Source organism: Lontra canadensis, unplaced genomic scaffold (genome assembly GCF_010015895.1).
Source record: "Lontra canadensis isolate GAN:19392208 unplaced genomic scaffold, GSC_riverotter_1.0 scaffold41, whole genome shotgun sequence".
NCBI classification, from domain to species: Eukaryota; Metazoa; Chordata; class Mammalia; order Carnivora; family Mustelidae; genus Lontra; species Lontra canadensis.
The window spans coordinates 2698221-2720060 of NW_022631035.1; the positions used below are offsets into that span (position 1 = coordinate 2698221).

The following is a 21840-nucleotide window of genomic DNA, read 5'->3' on the forward strand; positions in this document are numbered from 1 at the left end:
TCCCAAACAGACATGGAGCCAGCCCCCTCCCAACTAGACATGGAGCCCCCCGCAACCAGACACAGACCCAGACCCCTGCCAACCAGAAGTAGAGCCCCCCCACTCCCAACCAAGGGCAGTGTCAACCACTTCCATCCCGAAGAACCAAAGGGAAGGCAGAGTGGGTTTGGGGCAATGCTGGGCAGCTCAGGACACCCCTGGGCCCCCAGCTTTAGCCCCAAGGTGGGAACTTCATGGACAGATGTGACAGGCCAGTGTCACTGATACAGTGGGGGTGTCCCCATCTGTCCCGTCCTGTTGATCAGCCCACCCAGGGCCCCTTTTCACCCTGAATCCATCTTGACGGGGTAGGGGGTGGCAGACTGTACAACTGAGGGCTGACTAGCAGGTCTCTCCCCCTCCCACCCCTCCTGGAGGCTGAGGACAGGCTAATGGCAACTCTCCCACCATCTTGTGGGGCATGATGCACCAGGTCCGCCAGAGCCCCATCATGGGGGCCCCAAGGAATGGCCAAAAGTCAAGGTCCACCAGTATCAGGAGTATGGAACCCAGGCCACTCAGGCCTGTGTTGTGGGGAGGGGACCCCGAGGTGAGCCTGGGGCAGCTGCCACTTCCTACCTGAACCTCCAGGGCATGGCAGTCAATGTGGGCGTGTGTCAGGCTCTGACGGAGGGGGTGCTGGGAAGGTCCGGGGCCGGTCCCCCTCCCTGCTTGTGTTCTTTGGGGCAGCACCTTGAGAAAGGGGATCTGTGAGGGGTAGAGAGTAGTGGGTGGATCTGGTGGGGCTAGCTGGTCTGAAATAATGAGGTCGTGGAAGCTACAATGTCCAGCTCTCAATAAGAAGGGACAAGAAACAGGCAGGTCAGAGAGGTCACCTCCAGAGGCCACGGGCTGCTCCCTGGTCACTCACCTCCCCCTGGCTCTGCGGGCTTGGGTATTGGAGCCTGGGCTCTACTGTGGCCCCCTACCCCTGCCAGCCAGGAGCTCAGGGTCTGGTCCCCGCCACCCCAGTACCCAGCAGACACCAGTTACCCAGGGAGGATGAGGTGACTTCCCTAATTTCTTAGGCAGCTGCTTGCCAGCCAGTGGGATAGCCCAGAATGCCAGTTGGGCTCAGCCTTCACTGCAGGCCTCCTGTGAGGATGTGGCTGGTGGAAAATCTGGAGACTTCACACCCTGTACCTCCCAGGCCCTCGGGAAGGGGTCAGCCCCCTAGCTGGGCAGCGTCAGGAATGGTCGTCTTGGGGAATGGCCATCGTGCTTCTCTACGCTCCCCTCCTGGTCTGTTTCTCCTCCATGACCCTGTGCTCTCATTCTGCCAAGATTCACCAAGCTGGCAAATGGGACCCCCGTCCCTGCCCCCAGCGGCCTGACCTGTGACAGATAGGACGAGGTGAGGGCCAGGGTCCAGCTCAATGCCTCCATCCCCAACATGGCCTTTTTCTTACCATCTGGGGCTCAGATCTTTGGTCGCTGGCTGCGATGTTCTGTGGACGCTTTTGGGACATGATGCTGACTGGCTCGCAGTTCGGAAAGTTTGGCAACACTTGGAACCCAAGGATGGGTCAGGATGTGGAGGTCACCCAAGCCAGCTTCCTGCTCAGCGGGCATCTGCTTCCCAGCTCTCTATGACAGATGGCCACGCAGCGGCTCCTAGCACGTTGCCGTGATTCATGATCGAGTCGCCACGGGGTGCCAAGTGGCCACGGAGAGTCCTGCGCCTTCCCCACCTTTCAGACGCATCCTGCAGTCCAGCCAGGCAGGCAGCTGGCTCCTTGGGTCCTCCCACTGCTCGTGCCACTCCTCCCTCCGCTCCCTCCAGTTCCCGCTCGGACGCTTGGGGTCGCGCCTTTGGCCACGGAGGGTCTGCAGGGACTTAGCGTCTGATCCCTCGATCCTTGCCTCAGTTTCTTTCTTCCTCAAACACATGCTTTCTCCCGGTTACCGTCACGCGTCGTCTGGGAGTGTTAGAACGTCTCCGCGTGTGTTTATGAGTGCGGTGGGGATGAGAGTGGGGGCGGGGAGCTCTGCCTCTCAGGAGGCCTGAGACACGGCAGCCAGGGTCAGGCCAGTGTGTGCGGAGACAGGGCAGGGGGACATGTGGGGCGTGGACAGTGCCTTCTGCGTGCTCGCAGCTGCAGTGACGATGACCGTGCCCAAGCGCCCCCCTTGGCCCCCGCCCCCCGACTGCCCCTCCAGGACACCTTTGGGATGGCTCTTGCCATATAGAAAGGAACCTCTCTGTCTGGTCTTCGAAGCCTGGGTTGCAGCAGCTTCCCCTTGCTGGGGCTTGGCCCGTTCTGTTGGCATCTCCCCAAAAACTCTCTCTGGGGGCACATGGCCAGCTTTGTCACCAGGGAACGAATGTTTCTCATCCAGCACACGGAATCAGATCTCACCGGTCCTCACCCGTGTGTGCGTGCCGACGTATGTTGCGGGAGTCCGTCTGTGGCTGGTTGAGCGGCAGGGCCCCCAGAGATGGCCAGGCCCTAATCCCTAGAGCCTGAGAGCATGACTGCCGTGGCAGGAACACATGGTGCCCATGTGGCTAAGGGGAGGTTCCGGAGGCGGGGAGAGCACCCTCGCTATTCGGCGGGGCTGAGACGCAGTCACGAGTGTCCTTCCGAGAGGGGCAGCGGAAGATGAGATGCAGACAGACCAGGAGGCCAGGTGATAGCAGGGGCAGGGCTGGGAGAATGGTGGCCATGAGCCCCGGAGCACTGGAGGAGGCAGGCGGTGGACTCTCCCGGGACCCTCTGGTGGGCACGAGTGTGGTCCCATGAAGCTGTCCTCAGGCTCCTGGCCTCCCTCGTGCTGAGCCACTCGGTCTGTGTTCATGTGTGGTGGCCGCTAATGCCGTGTCCTAGCACAGCGTGCCTCCCACGTGCGGGAATCCTCCCCGACTGTAAGTGAGTCCATTATGGATGGCTTTCTCTGGTTTCCCTCTCTGCGTGTTGGGAATGGGGCCATGTCATACTGTAAAAGCTTAAGTGACCGGGCAGTCACACGTGCAGGTAGCTCCTGGTGGGGTGGCTGCAGGTGAGGTCCAGGGCTGGGGTTGCCTCCCGCAGGCCCCAGTCCTAGGAGCTCTGTCAGGGGAAGGTACTTGGGAGCTCTGGGTGAGGGGCCCGGCCAACCACACACCTCTCCTCCTTCCTCCACAGAAGCCAGGAAGGTGGGGAGGAGGCCATGATGGGTCAGGAGAGCAAAGGGGCCTGCTGGATCCCACCTCTGGATGAAGGCTTTTGTGTCTCTGTCCTGCTCTAGGAGCCTCCCACTGAGCCCTGTACCCCTGCTGCATCCCACGAGGTGAGCACCTTCCTTCCAAGGTCCCCCATTCTGGTGGCCGGCTGTGAAGGAGTTTGTGGGAGCAGGCAGAGGACATCCTTCCTGCTGGTCGGCTCCCAGGGCCAGGCGTCCCTGCTCCCTTTCCCCTGGTTTTCCTGGTGGATCACCGCAGACACAGTGGGTCCCGCATCTCCTTGGTCGGGGGCTGCAGGACGAGGAGGAAACTCGGAGTGGCACCTTCTGAAGTGGCTGCCACAGCCACGCCAGGCTGCTAGGGCTGGACACGTGGAGGGTTTGCACTGAGAAGCACTGTGTGCACATGGGATCCCGAAGACGGAGTGTGCATGACAAAGAATGTGGACTCTCTCGTCGATCACATTTGTATGGGTTATGTATTGAAGTGATCATATTTGAATATATTGTGTCAAATTTAGGAATTGTAAAAATCACTCCTGCTTGCTCATTTTACATTAAAAAAAAATACGGCGATAAGGAAATGTAAAATTTCATGTGAGGCTCACATGCTGTTTCCACTGGGCCACACAGCTCCGGGTTTGGCAGACGCTCCCACGGGCGGGGGCCAGATCGCAGGCAAAGGGGAACCGGTCTGTTTGCTCTTTCTTGGGAGGGACTTTCAAAGGAGTCTCTCCACAATGCCGGGCGAGGTGGGCCAGGGCGACGGCGGCAGGTCTCCTCTCTCGAAGGCCTGCCTGGACCCAAGTGGACGGGGAGTCGGGGAGACTGACCTCCTCTCTCAGCCTGCGTTCTGTGCGTTCGAGCAGAAATCCATGCTTTTCAGGCATGAGCCCGTCTTGGGGGCAGGAACAGAATGCTATTTTTTCCCAGTTCAGGGGCAAGATTTGAGCTCCTTGGGTAGCAGAGGACCCCCCTCCCCCCACCGTCAGTGCCCAAAGAGGTGATGACTTCAGAGGGGGGGGGGAAGCAAGAGATAAAATGGGCATAAGAGAGGACTTTCTTATTGGGGTCACAGGTGAATCATTATAACAGCACCTTGCACTTCTGTGCGGTCAGACACGATCGGGGTAAGATCCACACAACCGAACATTTACTCCCTTAACTGTGTTTTGGTGCGCCGTTCGGTGGCGCCCAGTGTTTGACATGGTTGTGCAGCCGTCGCCCTCTACCCCCGGAACATCGTCTTCCCTGAGCCAAGCTCTGTCACCCAGAAACACCACCTGCCTGCCCCAACCCCCGCCAAGGCGTCCACGGTCCTCCTTTCTGTCTGTGAGTGTTTGAGTCCTCTGGGTGCCTCGCGTGAGAGGAATCGCACAGTGTCTGTCCTTCGAGTCTGCTGACCTCACTGCGTGTCTCGTCCTCCAGATCTAGCTGGTGTTGCCAGCAGGTGTCACTGCTCAGTGTGACGTTTGCGGAGCCCCTTCGTGTGGCTGATCTTGCGTTCCTCTCCCACGTCCCGTGGACAGGCTTATTGGCCCATTTTGCTGATGGAGGACACTGGAGGCTCATTATCCGGGCTCCCTGGGACATCGCTAGAGGTCCCATGGCCTGCGTATAGGGCCAGATTCTGGTTCTCTGACCTTCCCCGGGCTCTGCCCACTTCACCCTGGCTGGGTGACGCTGGCATCATCCACTGCTTTGCCAAAACGACCCACCCACTGTTGTAATCATGCCAGGCAGTAGAAAATAAAATCCGTTGTAGGAGAAGACATTCTTGTTTTAAGTATCTTTCCCTTACCCCGTCTCCCTCACCCACTCCCTTGAGATGAGGCAGAGGGGTTTGTAAGCACACCTGCAATGGAGGGGACAGGTCAGTTTATACATACTGATGACCTAGACGATGGGGCCAGTCTGAGGCCTGTTGACAGAGAGGCTTTGAAGGATGGGTTCCAGGCGGGGTGTGTGCGTGCCCACAGAATGCTAATCAATAACGTATAAGGAGAAGGGCATGTTATGCAAATTCAAGGTATAGGTATTGTGTCTGCCACAGTTAAATGCCGGGAAGCCACCGAGGGAGGGGCTGTGCTGGGGGTGATCTGCAGCCCCTCAGCTCCCACTGGTCCGGACTCCTGTCTGTCCTCGATCACCGGAAGCCCGCGGTGTGGCAGGGGACAGGAACAAGAGTAGCCTTTCCCCGGGGGCTCTGGTCTGCGGGCGCTGACGGGCATCTCTCTTCTTTGGCAGCTGTGAGGGTTCCGCAGGCAGGAAGAACCGCCCAAGCCTTCAGATGCTGGTCTCTGTGGCCCGAGGCTTCTAGAGTCAGCACGCCGAGAAGGCCGGCACCTTCCCCCGCCGGGGGGAGGCGTGGCAGCGGCCGAGCCCACGCAGAACTGGTAAATCTGTCTGTGGGCCAGTGGGTACTGCTTCACCAACCTCATTACTCTGGTGCGTTTAGCAGCTCGGAGGAAGATAATACCTTTCAGGTTTGACCCAGTTTTAGTTTTTGTTGTCATTACCGTGGCAGATCCACCTTTGAGCCCCTGGCAGCCCGCCCGCAGGGGGAGCGGTTTATGGCGGGCGCGTGCGCGGAGCTCCTGATCCGCGGGCAGCGGAGAACCGGGCCACCCGCTGCCAGTGCTGATCTCTACTCAGCGGCAGTTTCCACAACAAACCCTCATCCTTCCCACCGTCTGAGAGCCGGGGCCCTGGAGCCCCGAGAACCGCATGACCTTGATTTCAGAAGTGGATGGACAGACAGGGACGGACAGACAGGCGGCCCCGCACAGCCTTGCTGCACTTCCCTCCGTGGGATGACGGACATCTCCTCCCGCACCGCGAGCTGTGATGTCACTTCCTGTTTCCAGGGAGGAAGCAGGGGCTGTGGACGGGGAATTGAGGCTTCCCCGGGGTCCGCCTGCCGAAGCCTCCCCTTTCCTGACTTGTAGGGGAAACATGGCTAGAGGTCATGTGATGCGTCTTGGTACAGAGGCGGGAGAAGGGGGTGGGCTAACTGAGGGGGAAGAGGCGCGTCAGGCAGCGGCGGTGGTGTGGCAGACGCTCCAGAATCAGACGCTTACGACACCAGTCACTTCTTACTTTTCCCAAGCCTGTGGGTCCACTGGGGACCAGCCGATGGACTCAGTGGCTGCGCTCGCGGCCGGGTGGAACGGGCAGCGCTGCTTCATGTGCCTTTCACCCCGTCCTGGGACCTGGAGCCCAACCGAGGCGATGGCAGAGGCCTAAGAGAATGAGTGGGAACATGGACACCTTCTTCTGGCCCAAGTGTGTAAATGGCTGTTTCTTGAGCCTCGTTCTTTGACCAAATAAGTCACATGACTGAGCCCACATTGATATGGGGTGGAAAAGAGACTTCGGCTCTTTGATAGGAAACCTGCAGTCACGCACGTGGCACAGGGACTCGCGTCTTATTACCGTGCGCCACCACGGTCGGTGGGGAGGACTGTGAATCTGACGACGACGATGGAGATGATGGCAGCCTTCATCTACTTAGCGCTAACCGTAGAGCAGTCACACAGCTAAGTGTCCTGTGTATGTGATCTTATGAGTTGCTTTTTATCGTAACCCCACAAGAAAGTTGTTACCCACTTCATAGGTGGGCAAACGGAGGTTGGGAAAGCTTAAGTAACTTGCTCCGGTATAGTGACAGGACAGCCAGGGTTTCCCTCCAGGTTTATCTGACCTCCAAGCCCGGACTCGAAGACCTTTCAGTCTTTGTAATGCTGTCCTTCAGTCCCTGCTCCTGTACTGGGCCTTCTTTTGCCCTCGCTGAGTTTACTCTGTGGATGATGGATGGATGGATGGATGGATGGTTGGGTGGGTGGATGGCTGGATGGCTGAATGGGGTATGGGTAGGTGGATCCGTGGATGGATGGATGTACGGACGGATGTATCAGTGGACAGTGGAGGAACGGACAGATGGAGAGATGGCAGATGGACAAGTGGATGGGTAGATGAATAAAGTCTGTCTCCAGTGACCATTGCTGACGTGTACTCCTAGTTTCCCCACACCATGCTGCTCCTGGGGAGGTCTTCCTTCGTCATGGAGCTCTACATGAGCCACAACTCATCTGCTGGGTAGTAAGGGTGCCAGAGGACCTCAGAAGGAAAATCAGGTCCCGGAAAGGCAGATTTCATGGCCAGGGTCACTCAGAGGATAGACTGGAGGCCACAGCACGGTACGAGTTGGCCTTGGCTTGCGTAGAAAGGCCTCCTCTCTGCCAGCCCTTGGTCTGTGTTTCACTCTCAGAACACAGGGCAGGAGGTGGGCAGAAGAGCCTCTTACTGAGGAAGCGAATTAGGAGAGAGCAAGCTGGTGGTGATGGCCCTTGCTTCCCCATCCTCTTCTCTCCCTCTGCGCCCATCTCTTCCTCAGCATCAACAGCTGTCCCCTCCGCGGGTCTCCTGAGCCCTCCTGCACACGGTCTTCACCCTCTGCTCCTCCCGGGGAGGCCCGTCCGAGACCAGGACCTGGACACTGCTGGAGTGGGAGGACAGTTCTGAAGCAGCCTCCTTGGATCTGGGACAGTCTAGGGCAGGCTCTGGGTGTTTGCTTGGTGACTGATGTGGTAGCCATGGTGCCCCAGAGGGGATGGGGAAGAGCTCTGGGCGTGCCCCACCTGTCCTGTTCAAGACCACCGACTCCGTGGGCAGCATGTTCCTTCCGACCTGATCCTAACTGGAAGAGGCCAGAAGTAGATTCTAGTCCCTGCTCCAGGATGCAGGGTGGCTAGCACAGGGTCCTGGATGAGGACAGGTTCCTGTATCATCACGTTTCCTCTCTTTCTCTTCTTACTGCAAGAGAGTTGACAAACGAAGGTTGGGACTGAGGCTTTGGGTGGCACGCCGATGGCTCTTGCCTTCCTGCCACTGCTGGTGGCAGCCCCTTGGGGCAGGTGTCTCAGTCTGTGCGTTGGACACATGCACTATCACTGCCCTGATTATTGCTTCTTCCCAGACGTATTGATTGGGCTTCTGTCGCTGACTCTGGCCAACTGAGAGGCTCTGTAGCCTGTCAGAGCCTTAGGGACTGAGAGTGGCTTTGACTCAAGGTGTATTGTCAGTCCAAAACGTTATTTCTTTTTTCAGTTGAAAAATGGGGAGTCAGTTACAGATTGTGAAATGTATGGGTCTTAGTACAGTAGAAGGAGTTTTTGACAACTGTGTACACCTGACTGACCATCACCTACATTGAGATAGGGAATATTCCCACATCTCCAGAAGGTTCCTTAATGTGGCAGGGGGTGCTGAAGTCCCTGAGCCAGATGATGGGGTGCGGGCAGCTGGACAGAGGCTGAAGCTCCAGCCTTACTGGGACTGTGGTGGTGGCCTGGACCAGTGCAGGCCCATGGGAACCCAGCTCTGTTGAGCTAACAGCCAGGAGAGGGGCTCTAAGGCAGAGAAAGGGCTGGCAGCATCATCAGCTCACTCCCCTGCCTCCATACGGGACACTCAGGTCACCCAGAAAGATGTCCTGTCCTAGGTGGTAGGCATCGTCCTCAAGAGTGCCCAGGCCCGTGTGGGGCAGACTGGCCTCAAGTGTTCCCGTGACAGTGCTGTCCAACCTCCGAGACCACGTGTGGGAAGCTCAGAGGTGGGCATCCCTGGGCTCCAGATTGCCAAGAAAAGGGACATGTGACACCTTGCCCTGGGCAGGGGTTCAAGGCCACATCCTGCCCAGAAAGTCCTTCTGGGCACTGTTTCTGTTGCACTGTCTTCTTGTTTGACTCCTATGCTCAGGGCAGGTGGGGACAGCTGGATCGGTGCCCACACCAGCTCCAGGATGGACTTCTGCTGGCTAGAATTCTCCCAGAGCCGGGCCCTCCGGGGAATTCTCTCAGGATGGCTGCGCAGTGCAGACGCTGTTACAGCAGCTGGCAGGATGTATTTTTAAACACGTTACTGATGCAAGTCATTCTCCTGTGCTCGGGCTGGAGCCATGTGTGCCGCGCCCGGGGAGGACCGGGCGGCCCATGGAAGGGAACCTTTAAAAAACCTGCCCAGGGGCGGGTGTGCCCTGGGGGGCTCAGTCGGTTAAGCATCTGACTTTGGTTTTAACTCAGGTGGTGATCTCAGGGTTGTGGGATCCAGCCCCATGTTGGGCTCCCGCTGGCCATGGAGTCTGCTCAGCACTCTCCCCTCTGCCCCGGCTGCTCCTCCCTGCGCGCGCTCTTTAAATACCTGCCCAGCGGCATGGTCGGGCTGTGGGCAACCCCCTAGACCTGAGCGTGCAGCTAGATGGGGGTCTGAGGGCCAGTTCTGAGATGTCGGGTCTGAAAGAGGCCTTTTCCTGCGGTGCGGAGCCCAGGAATGAGAGTCTCCACCAGGCCCCCTGGCTGTCAGGACCGGGGGCCGACAAGCCCCCGCCCCCCCACACCAGCCCCATGGTCCCCCAGGCCCTGCGTTCTTGGGGAGGGCATCCTGGGGTCTCTATCCCGCCCTCCCCATTTCTGCTGCCTAAAAGTTAGGATCCTATTAAGGTCGCGGTTCCCCGCTTTTGTGACGCAAAGCCAGTCTCCGAGAAAACTTGGGCTGTTCAGCATCAAAATCCTATTACCAAACGCCGCGTTTCTCATGCACGGACACCTGGCAGCAGGGAGATAAGTGGGAATGAGCTCCTGATTGTGGCCGCTGTGCTATCTGCCCAGCCCAGGCCGCCCCGGAGCCCAGCCCCTCCGCAGACCTGTGCCCCGCCCCCTCTTCCCCACCCCCAAGCCCCACTGGCTGGGCAGCCTCATGGGGCCTCCCTGTGCCAGCAGGGAAAGCCACCTAGGAAGTGCCTGTCCTCGACACCCACCTTGTTCCTAGGGTGACTTCCTCTCCCTGGCCCTGCCCAGGAGGGTGTCTGTGAGCTGGAGTCCCTGGCCCGCAAGGGTACCGCCAAGGGCAGAAGAAAGGGGATGGGGTGTGTGGGGGAGACGCGTTAGACCCTCTCCTGGGCTGGGGGCAGTGCTAAGACCCAGGGAAGCAAGCATGGGGATTAACTGTGGGGAGCGTGCCCCCCCCACCAAGCTCTGTGGACCCATAGCCAGGGCTGAGAGACAAGACTCCCGCCCTGTGTTCTCCTGTCCTCCTGGTGAAGACCACTGGCCTCCAGCTCCGTGATCCCTGGTGGGTTCCAGGCCCTTCCCTAAGGCTGTCTTTTATGAGCACCTACTGGCCTCCTGTCCTCCCCTGTAGGCAGGATGGGGCTGACCCTAAAGCTGGCCTTGTGGGGCCTTCGGGCCTCAGCCACCTTCTCTTCTGCCACCTGTCCTCAGCTGGCCACGCACTGGGGCTGAGTCCCCTCCTGCCAGCCTACTGCTGCTTCCTTCTGAAAGCTGGCCACGCCCCAGCGCAGCCCACTCCCACCCTCGCTGTGCCCACGGCACTCCGGACAGCCCCTCGCCGCAGAATGTACTGTCATTGTCTGTTTCTGTCATGGCAGTGCAGGCCCATGCTCCTGCCCAGGCCTGAGTACGTCGCAGGTGAGGAGCGAAAGGGGGCCTGTCACTGCCAGTACAGGGGAGCGGTCCCCCTCATGGGTGAGCCCAGGGCCTCTCGGTACGGGCACAAGGCGGGGAGACATTCAGCGTCCAGGCCTCACCCCTTAGCCCCATCTGGCTGCCTGCTTCCCCACTGGACTGTGAACCACTGAGGACCACGAGGGAGGCAGCCTCGGTCCCCTCCACCTAGCACAGAGCACACCACAGCCTTCCTCGGGGTATGGAGAAGGGCGCGGAGAGCCTCTGGGTCACCCTCAGGGTCTCCTCTCCTCCCTCACCTCTCCCCTTTCCCAGCTGCGCTTTCCTTCATAGCCACAGGACCCTGCTCCCCATCCCCCCGTCCCAGAGAGGTGTGGGGCACGGAGAGGGACATGGAAAGGGGTAGTTTGTCCCCCAGGTCATCTGGGCCTGTAGGCGGGACTGAGGGTTTTGCTTTTTCCATTAATTTATTCATCCACCCAACAAGTGTTTGAGAACCTCGTCTGTGTCGGCCACTGGGTTTACAGTGGTGAACAAGACAGATAGTCCCCAGCCCTCCAAGACCACGGATGAGTAAGGAAACAAGTTAAAATATAATTACGATTTGCAACAGGTGCCACAAGGAGAACAGGGGCCCGTGAGATGGGACCGGGTCTCACAAGGAGGCAGAAAAGGAGAGGGTCCCCCCTGGGGGACAGGGGGCCGCTGGGCCCCTTAGAGATCTGGAGCATCTGACACCCTCTCTTGGAGCATAATAGAGACTGGGGTTCCTGCGGTGTCTGAAAGCCTTGGTTCCCTTCGTGGCGGGGCCCCTGTCCCTTTGCACAGGCTTCTCTCCCACCCCTGCCACCTCCCAGGGATCCTGCGTTTGCCCCTGCTCCCTTGTCCCTTGTGCTCCCCCACCTTCTCACTGGGTGCTCCTCTCTCTGCCCTTGGCTGCAGCCACCACTTACATCTCTCCTTGCTGTAACCCTCGTATGACGCATCTGCGGGTCTAATGGTTATGCCACAGCTTCACGGCGTCAGACAAGTCATTTCTTAGCCCACACCCTCTGGGCTCAGGAGCCCGGGAGCCCAGGCAGCTGAGGTGTGCAGCTCAGCAGCCCTCACAGGGTTGCACTCAGCATGCCGGCTGTCGGAGGGGGGCCCCGGTTCCTCCTACATGGATCTCTCCCTGTGGCTACTTGAGTGTGTCTCCCTGACATGGTGGCCAGCTCCCACCAGCGTGAGAGCGGGCGGTGTCGTTTATGGCCTGATCTCAGAACTGTGATGCCATCACTGCGGCTGCATTCCGGGGGTGGCACAGCCCGGCCCTGGCATGAGGAGAGAGGGGACTGTGTTGGGACGGGGGGTGAGGATCGTGGTGGCCATCCTGGAGGTGGGCGCCACAATCCGCAAAGCAGACCAGACTGTCTCCCAAGCCCTAGATCCTGGCAGCTGACCACCTGCCATACAGCCCCTCCCCCAGACATCCCAGCGCTCTTCCAGCACAACATGTCTGAGTCTGAACCCAACCCCACAAGCCTTGGGGAACCTTGTTCTGTAGCTGTTAACGCATACCAAGGTGTCGAGAATACCATCGGGAGTGCCCGTGTCCCAACAACAAACCCCACATCCACCCCACAGACGCCCCCGAGTCCTGTCCGTGGTCCTGACCAGTCTCTGACTGCCTCATGGGTCTCAGTGCCTCACAAGCGAGCCCGCGGCTGTCTCCACATCGAGATTCCTGCCTGGGTTTTTAGCCCCTTCTGCCCTGGCCTCACACCAGGGCCAGTCTCCTAAGACATGCGTCTGTGTCGTTTCCTGCTCAAATTCAGGTGGCTGTTGAGGGTCCTTGGCGCTGTGTTCGAGGTGCTCCTGGATCTGGCGCCTGACTTGCATGGCCGGCCTCACCTTCCAGCGCGTCCGGTCCCAGGCCCAGAAGACACCCCACTTCCTGCTAAGGGCCCCACACATGCTTTCCCCATCCCCAGTACTGGCACTTTGTGCATTCTGCCACTCACACGTCACTTTTGAGCCCCTGTCCTGTGCCGGGCACTGTTCTATGCCCCGAGCACAGCTGAGGTCTGCCCTGTGGCACTTGACATCCCGTGTGAGCCCTTATCCCCCTCCTCTGCGGGGGTTCTGGTTTGTGCATCCCCCTCCCTCTGGACCGCAAGCCCCTCGGGGACAGACCCGTGCCGTGTTCTTATTTGTGTCCCCAGTCTCTAGTGTGGGAGGGGCTGGAGGGATGCTCAGCTCTGGAATGGTGCTTTTGGGAAGGGCCCACCAGCAGGAAGGAACCAGCTGGCCTCAGGTTCCCCGAGGGCCTGGAGCAGGGCTCTTGGTCTGGCTCACGGATTCCAGGACTCAGGAACCCAGGCTGATCCGGAGAGGGTAGCCCAGAAGACACGAAGGAGAGCCCAGGAGCACTTTGGATAGTGCCCCAGACAGCTCCTTCTCACTGAGAGGCTATACGCAAGCCCAGTTCTCTCGCATTTGGGGAATGCTTCTGGGGGACCTGGAGTCCCTGGGGCCCCCGCTTCAAGCCTGGCTGTCACTGGGGTCACACAGCCCCCAGCCTTTCCGCCAGAAACTGCTTTCCCCGACCTTGGGGAAAATTGCTTCCCAAATTACACCCCTCCATTTCCCAAGCTTTAAACACAGCACAGGGGACACGTAAATTGCATAAGGGCCTTCTCATTCCTGTTGGATGCGTTGAATAATGTAACGTTCCAACAATACCTAAAGGTACACTGTATTATTAAAACTCACTGGCGTTAAAAAAGGAAGAAGCAGCCGCAGTTCAGCTACAGTAGAATTGTCACCCACTCCCACTAGATGCCAGAATAATAAAACCCAAATTATTATTTTTTTTTTTTGTCAGGGATGGGATTCATAAGGCATGAGGGGAGTCAGGCACGGAGCTGGCTTCTGGTTTAACAATGAAAGGTGGAGACTCATGTATTCAGAATATCACGCACTCCCCTATCATCTTTACTCCCGGAACGCAGCGTCCCGTGTTCTCCTTCTCCGGGCTCAAGAGCTGGCAAGTTTTGCTTTCTTAGCGTGTCTTATGTCAAGCTCTGGGTTTGGTCATTGGCTTGTGTTGTGGGGAAGCAGAGACCGAGAGCATCAGGGAGGGGAGGAACAGGACAGGCGTGCTCCATCACCCTGAACAGTGCTGGAGAGTGGGTGGACAGAAGCTGGGAGAAGGGGCACGAGTGGCAGGGAGGGGAGCGCGTCAGAGGGAAATGCGGACAGGAAGCGAGGCTGAGTGCAGAGTCCCTGATGGGCGACAGCTCCATGTCCCACCAGACGGCGTGGTTGGTAGGACAAGCAGCTCTGCTTGGTTTGGACGTGTCGGTGGTTTTTAGAAATCGGATACCAATCCTTGTCATCACATTGCATTTGCCAAGTTTTACCGCAGCACAAGGGACAGGCAGCTTTGCCTGAGTTTAAGGTGTGCAACATAATGACTCGTGGTAGGTACCCGCTGTGAAGTGGCCACCACAGCGAGGTGGGGTGACATCTGTCCCCTCACACGTTCACATGTGATTTCCTGGGATGGTGAGTTTTGAGATCTCCTCCCTTGGCGACTTTCACGTTCACAGCATAGCGATCATGCTGTCCCTCCTGACCTCCGCACCCAATTCCCAAGGCCCTATTCCGAGATGGGCGAGCTGAGCCCCTGGGATTTGCAGATGCCACTTCCTGAGTCCCTCAGGGACATTGACTGAGAATGTGGGCAGACAAGGACGGGCGCCAAGGTCAAGTCCTGAGTCTATGGAGCCGTGCCCGCTCAGATGGGGCCCGAGTGCCTGCCCCAGGCCCAGGGAAGGGGCACAGCACGAGGGTGCTGGTGGGTGTCTCTGCTGCTCTGTGTTGCCTCAGCTCTAATCCCTCCTTCCCCCTCCCAGCCCTGTAGTGGGCAGAGGTCAGGGGTCCTCAGAGAGGAATGAAGGGGCCGGCTGCCCAGTCCCTCTGAGGGCTGGAGTTTGAGGGTGACCGGAGGACCTTTCCCTCTGCGCAGGTCTGTTCTCGCAGCAGCCTCTGCTGGGCTAATGCCTATGTGTGTGTTGGCTTATTTATTTATTTATTTATTTATTTATTTATTCATTTATTTATTTTGCAAAAGACACTTTTTAGAGGTCCCAGTGTTTATTTTCCATCTTCTCTCCCTAATGGCAAGAATCCCAACAGGAGGCCTTTGGGGCCATTGCACCAAAGGCAGCCCCAGCCGTTTGCCCCCTTGGGAGCCAAGCTGGGAGCTGGGTTGGCTCTGTAGCCACCATGGGCCCTGGAGATACGGGGAGGAGGAGGAATGCCCTGGGGAGACCTTCCCTGAGACTGAAGCCTCCCAACCTGCTCCATGCCCTTGCCCTTGGTAGGACCACACCTGGTACTTTCCAGCAATAGGCTCTTCTCCAGGATCATGTCCTTCTGCTACCCCCCCACCTATGTCCAGCCTTCCTGGGGGCCTCTGTCCACCCCCAAATTATTTGGAGCACTCCCCCATCCAAAGTGAGGGGGTTAGATCCTGAAGAAGTAGATCGAGGATTTAGGGAAGAGTCCTGGCCATCAGTGAACCCTTGTGCCACTGGCCCTGGGGTTCTGCGGGGTGCGCGGGTGGGCAGCCCCTGCCACAGGAGGCACAAGGACTTGGATATTGATGGTCACCAGTTGGAGGCTCCTGACTACCTCTGGCCCTGGGCAATGCGCTGGTAGAGGCCAAAACCACGGGCACCTGCCACTGTGCTTGGTGCATGGTGGGACACAGTGAACATGGTTCCCGGTGGGGGGAAGAGGCAGCCCCCTCCTCTGCTGGATTTGGGACAGCAGGTGGTGGTCTTGATCCTGGACCTCAGCTAGGCAGGCCTCACTGTCTTGTGCTGCTGTGAGCCCCATGAGCCTTCTGCTCTCCCTTTCTTTCTTTCTTTCTTTCTTTCTTTCTGTCTGTCTGTCTATCTTTCTTTCTTTCTTTCTTTCTTTCTCTTTTTAAGATTTTACTTATTTATTTGTCAGAGAGCAAGAGAGTGAGAGAGTGAGCGCGCACATAAGCAGGGGGAGTGGGAGAGGGAGAAGCAGGCTCCCCTCCAAGAAAGGAGCTCGATGTGGGACTGGATCCCAGCACCCTGGGATCATGACATGGGCTGAAGGCAGATGACCGAGCCACCCAGGGATTCCTTTCCTTTTCCCTTTTCCCAGAGCCAGCCGTGGGGCCTAGAAAGACCTCATGGCTACTTACTTGGCCTTCTGCCTCTTTCTATTGTCTGTTCTGAGAAGGCAGAGGTGGGACCTGCCCTTCCTGCTGGCAGCTGGGACTTATGTCCCTGAAAACCCCAGGGCAGAAGCCCCTGGTTCTACACTGTGGGTGGTGGCTGGTGTTTCCTCCTGCAGAGTGGGGGAGACCGTGCTGTTGCAATCCGAGACAAGCCATGAGATGAACTCTCGTTTAAGGAAACAAAGGGCGGCCGGGCACTGGTGGGGAGAGCACCCTGGTCCAGTCCCAGTGACCCGTGGCCCACGCTCTCCCATCTAATTGAGCACCGCCGGCAGTGCACTGCCCAGCAGAGTGAAATAACGTCTCCACTCTGGGCCTGCGTGGCTCCTGAGCGGGGTGCAGAGTCGGGGTACCGGGCGCACAGCTCAACATGCGAGTGGCAGGGGGGTGGCAGGGGGTCCTAGGGGACGTGAAGGCATCATACTGGAGAAGGTGGCCCAGTTTCAAGAACTGTAGATAACCATCAGTGTGCTGGGGACAGAGGAGTTTAGGGTTCCCCGGATGCCTGTGCGGTCCTGTTTCCCTCCCTGTCTTTGCTCCCTGTCCCTTGTCATCTGTCCTTCTTGGGTTTAGGTCCCCGGGGTGCTGTCTGCCTGCCCCCCTTACTCCTCTTCCGGTGGGTCTGGTGCAGAATGAGTTCCAGCCCTTGCCTTTTGTGCCGGCTGCTGAGTGTCAGGCATTTGGTTCTAAGAGAAGCCTGCCTACCTGCCCTCTCTGCCCACCTGCGTGGTCACACCTGGAGCCCCCTCTGCCCGGCTCCCCTTCCTCCTCCTGGGCCCTACCCTGGTCACCTCGCCCACTGCCTAATTTAGCACAGACCTAGGAGAACAGATCTCACACTTGCTTTTCCCATTGACGGGTGTCCTCCCGGAGCTCAGGGCCATTTTCCGTTTTCCGTTCTCTCCAATGCCCAGCTCCTGGCACTGTGCGGGGATGGCATGGATGGCCACTGGGAAGGCACTTGGGGCCCGGGCACTTGTCTGCGGTTGGCGGTGCTCTGTGGGGTTGGCCCTGCCATTTGGGATGTGGGTGGTTCCCCTTTAAGTAACTGGATTTTAGGAAAAGAAACAAACTGGTAGTCTTTTCTTTCCTTTTTTAAAGCTCCGTTGTGGGGTTTCTCGGGATGTGCCAGCAGGAGCCTTTCCATGGAGGCAGGCTGGGGGGACCACTCCTGGGTCAGCCTGACTCAGGACCCTGTCCCAGAGACGGTCTCCAGGGGCTGACCAGAGAGAGGGTCCTGAATGGTGTTTGTGTCCTGTCTGCCTGGAGGCACGCTCACTGGGTTGGACTGAATGAAGCAAAGAAAGGACTCCCAAGGCCAAACAGTAGCGAACCAGCCCCCTTGTGTTTCTCTGGCTCCCGGGTGTGATGAAGGACGCCGGTCTAAGAAGCCTAATGGGTGCAGAGGGGAGAATGAAGGGGAGTCTTCATGCCTTCTCTGGACGAGCACTGAGTAAGCTCCGACTGTGTGCCAGGCACGGCCTGCGCACGGAGGATCAGAACTGAGTAAAAGAGACTCAGGTACTTGCCCTCGGGGCACTTGTTCTGGCGTGACGCATCTGTGTGGAAGCAGATATGATCAGTCATGGGGGAGGTCAATGGGGCCAGGGAAGCAGGAATGGGGGATGGCCGCCATGTCTGATAAGGTGTTCTCCTTGGGATTAGCCACTTGGAAGATGCCATAGATCAGAGTCACCAGGGAGGGAGGGGTAAGCCACGTGGTTACGTAGGGAAGAGGGTCCCGAGCAGTGCAGGTACGAAGGTGTGGTGCAGGGGGAGGCCCGCTTGTGTTGTGGGGGGACAGCCTGGAGGCCCGGCGCTGCAGCGGGCAGGGACACTGCCTAGGGTCCTGTGGGAAGAGGGAGATTTACCAGGAAGCTGTGAACCCACAACCCAAGCAAGAGCGTGCAGCTAATTTTTGCCTCCATCGTCTTAGTCCCGCCACATCATGGAAGCATCGGGCTCCTCAAACCTGGTGGCACCTGGCTTGGAGGCCACTGTGGCAACTCCGGGTGTTTTCTCCCAGCGACACAGGACGGCATCGGGGAGATATGTCAGGAGGGTGACATCACCCAAAGAACCTTTTAAAAAGAGAGGGACCAGGGAGTTTCGGCAGTGGTAGCAGTGGGGGCGTACTGGACTCTGTACCGGGAGAGTGAGGAAGTGGGGGCATCGCGTGAGTAGGGCGGGGAGGGGTTAGAGAACATTGGGGGTCACTGCCGGGGGGGCGGCCTGCAGCACGGTGCCCACCTGCCGTTTGGCGATAGGGTCCTAATGCTTTTACCCCGCAGGTTCCTCTTGGTCCCGTGGGGTGTGGTCACCGGGCCACAGCCCGTCTTCTCTAGGGCATTCACCCTGGGTTTGTTTTATATCAAAAAGAGGATGTTTGCTTCAAAAGCATTTACATTTTTTTCTTTTCTTTTCCTTCAGGTTGAGAATCTGTCTCTGAGAACCTGAAGCTTTTCCTGTTGTTTCTCACTATTCTCCCAGCAAACTTCCACCCGAGAAAGTTCCAGAAAGAGCCCCACGGGAGGCCTCCCTGCTACCGCGAAGCAGACCTCACCCACCCCTACCAGGTAAGGCTCCCGCTGGCCGGAGCTGTCCTGGGAGTCTGGGTTTGCGACAGAAAAACGTTTCATTGGCACGAGGGACGGGCAGGGTGGGATGTTCCACTGGCTCCGGTGTGAGGCTCGCTGTGGTTTTGAGGGGCTCAGGGGGCGGGATGGGGAGCGTCGGCAGATCCCTGGGAATGTGCTGGCTTGAATCTGTACGGAGTACCTGCCGTCTGTGACCTGAAATCCATCAGCCCGGCTGATGGATGGGGAAGGTGGCCGGGGTGTGGTGTCCGCCGTCTGGTGTCCGTGCGAGACGCCGAGGCTGAGGCCAGGTCTGACTCTCCCCTGCCCACATCTCCCTGCAGCCAGGGAGCAGTGCTCAGGGCTCCTCGGGGCTCCCGAGGGGACTGCCTGATCCACTCCATCCCACCTCAGCTGTGGCAGCAACGACCCGGGGTTAGCGGGTGAGTGGCGCACCACTGCCGGCTCGGGGCCCGTCCCCCTTCCAGTCACCCCGTGTCAGGCGCCAGCCGCAAGTCTCGGGGGCCGCTTGCACTTCGGACGTACCGGCTGCAAATTCCCATGACCTTCAGGTTTGATAATTGGCTAGCAGGACTCTCAGAACCTAAGAGCCATACTGTGGCTACGTTTTTATAATAAAGGACACACGTAGGGTGAGGTCTGCCCTCCCCCTGCAGGGTTAGGACACGTCCCCATCCTAGCATATCCACAGGTTCACCTGTCACCAACCTCCCTGAGCTTTGGGTGTCCAGAGTTTTACTGGAGCCCTATTACTTCATTGGTCACAAGACTGGACCCTGTCTCCTGCCCCTCTCTGTCCCCTGAGGGGGCCGGGAAGTCTCAGCTTTCCAGTCAGTGCCTCTCTGTCGAAGAGCCCTGAGCCACCCAGTTAGCGGGAAGTCAGGTGTGGGAGTAACAGGTGACAGGAATTCCAGAGCCCAGGGACAAAACCAGACACAGTCTGGACCCCTCACCAGGAAGCTCCCTGCGGAGACACTGCCCCAAACTAGAGGGTCAGGCTCGTCGGAGGCAGGGCGGGAACAACTCAAGCCCGAGTCCCGCTGTCCCTCTTGTGTGCTGACCCTTTCCTGGGTGGAGCACACGATGCCCACGAGAGATCTGGGCAGGAAGCCGAGGACACAGGCTGGTCCCTCCAGCACCCCTTGAAAGAGCGAGTGCACAGAATCAGATTCTCCTCCAGGCACGGGGCACTTCCGGGTGTGCGCTGCTCCTCTCCGCCTCCGGTTGTTTGGGTCTCTCCTTCAGTGGGCTGACGCTCACGGACCGGTCGCATGCTGTCATTCAGCCGTCCTCGAGCACCCCCGACGTGCGGAGCCAGCAGTGCAGGCTGGAGACGGGGTGGGGGGAGACAAAGCCAATCCCCTCGCCCTTTGCTTTCTGGTGGGACGAACACATCTATAGAGTAATGTCAGGTAGTGCTGAGGCTCTGAGGAAAGGTGGTCGGAGGCGATCGCGGTGGTGGAGGCTGCTCTCCCCAGGACATTCCTGGGCAGGCCCCAGAGCCTGCTGCTCTGGGCAGAGGCTGTTGGGAGCAAGGGTGGGAACCAGCCGCCGAGGCCTGGGGAGAGTCGTTCAGGCAGAGGGTCTGGCCAGTGCAAAGGCCCCGAGGCATGTTGGAGAAGCAGCAAAAATGGCTGGTTTGCCAGGGTCCTGTGGGGGAGCAGGGTAGAAGGTGTGGGGCCTAAATCAGAAGCTTTTAGGCCAGGAATAAGGATTTGGGAGTTTGTCTTAAAGACTGCATGAGCCAGGGAAGGGCTCTGAGCAAAGGAGGGAGTCCCTGGATTTGAGTTGTATGCAGATAACGTTGCCTTCTGTGTAGGGAACAGGCAGGGCGGGAAGTCAGAGCAGAAGCAGGGAGCCTCAAGGAAGCTGCTGCTTGTCGTGGGGTGGGGGCGGCTGTGCGGTGGACCTGGGATGAGAATGGTGGGCCCAGGGACATGCTGGGTGTGAGAATTTTAAACAACCACCCTTCTACACTGAAATGGCTCTGTCACCCCATCGCTAAACCTTCGGGGGCCCCTGAGAGAGCCTGCAGGGGAAGATCACACTGCCCAGGCTGCCCTGGGACAGAGGAGCCACGGCATGCGCTGGCTGGGGAGATCGCAACCCCACAGGACCTTCAGAATCCTTCGGGGAATCCGTGATGATACCATAAAACCCCCTGTAGGGGGCACATGGCTTGGGCCTGGCCTCAGCGGGGGCCAAGCCCCCGGGATCGTGCGCCAGCCCCTAAATCCCAGGATCCCGGGTCTAAGCACGTGCCCGCGATGCCCCGCCCCGGAGGAAGGGCCGAGAGCGCCCACCTCCTCGGGCAGGGACCCCTTGGAAGATGCTTTTCCCTGAAGGAGATCGCAGGGTCCGGCCTCAGGGGAAAAGGTCAATTCTTGGGGTTGGGAATTTGGGGCCCAGGGGCTGTGCAAGCTGCTGTCCACCGGGAGCTGCCCCCCCCCCCCAGCCCCTCACTGATCCGAAGGCAGGCTCTGACCTGGTGACCGGGCAGTGGGCATGTGCGTCTCCTTCTTCCCCGCGGGTCCAGGCTCCGGGAGAGAAGGCCGCAGAGGAGGGCTCTGGGGTCCCCGTTGCGCCGGCAGTTGGAAGCCCGCAGAGGAAGCCCGGCTGTATTTCGCCTTTTCATCTGCTTCAGGCAGGCAGTGGGTCTGGGGCAGCGGAGGCCATGCACACCGAGCTGTGGTGGGGGGCCTGCCAGCTCCTGAGCCCTGCGGACACCCTCCCACTCTGTGGCGCGGCCCACCCCAGTCCCCGCTCTTCTGGAGGGGACACGCACAGGCTCCAGAGGGAGCCATGCCTGCCCCCAGGTGCCCCAGAGCATGGGGCTCTGATGTCTGGAAAGACAGTCAGGGAGAGGACCCGACTTGCCATCCGTGCCCCCTGCGCAGGCCCCTCCCCAGGGTTTCATCGCTGCTCCCCGCCCATGGAGCAAGTCTTGGCCTCCACTGGTAGGTGGCAGGCAGGAGGATAGCCGGCTGGGAACGGGGGTCTGGGGGATGTGGGGGAGAGAGGGACTGCGAGCTGCTCCTGCATCCTTCCATGGTGGTAGCGAGTCACCAGGGAGGTGCCTCCCTGAGTGCTTTGGGGTCAGTCTCTGGCAAGGTCAGGGCCAGCTAGAAGCTGCCGGAACCTCTGCTCCTCGATGGGGCTGTTCTGTTCCCTTGGGTATGTGGGACCACTCAGTGTGGCTCCCCACCATGGCAGAATCGCCTTTCCTGGGGGCCTGGGGGGCTCACCTCCTATGCCTTGGAAACGGTCCCATAAATTAGATCCCATTTTAAGGCTT

The 21840-nt window shown here is 59.0% G+C and overlaps 1 protein-coding gene across 4 annotated transcripts in view; it reads left to right on the forward strand.

The window, feature by feature from the left end:
• The window catches only part of RBFOX3 (RNA binding fox-1 homolog 3), a 405667-nt gene that overhangs the window by 89481 nt on the left and 294346 nt on the right, over positions 1-21840 (forward strand). For all 4 annotated transcript variants that reach the window (XM_032870453.1, XM_032870452.1, XM_032870456.1 and 1 more), the window contains exon 2: positions 18379-18524. The gene's annotated coding sequence lies outside the window, so the exon portion shown is untranslated. The remainder of the gene's footprint in view (positions 1-18378; positions 18525-21840) is intronic.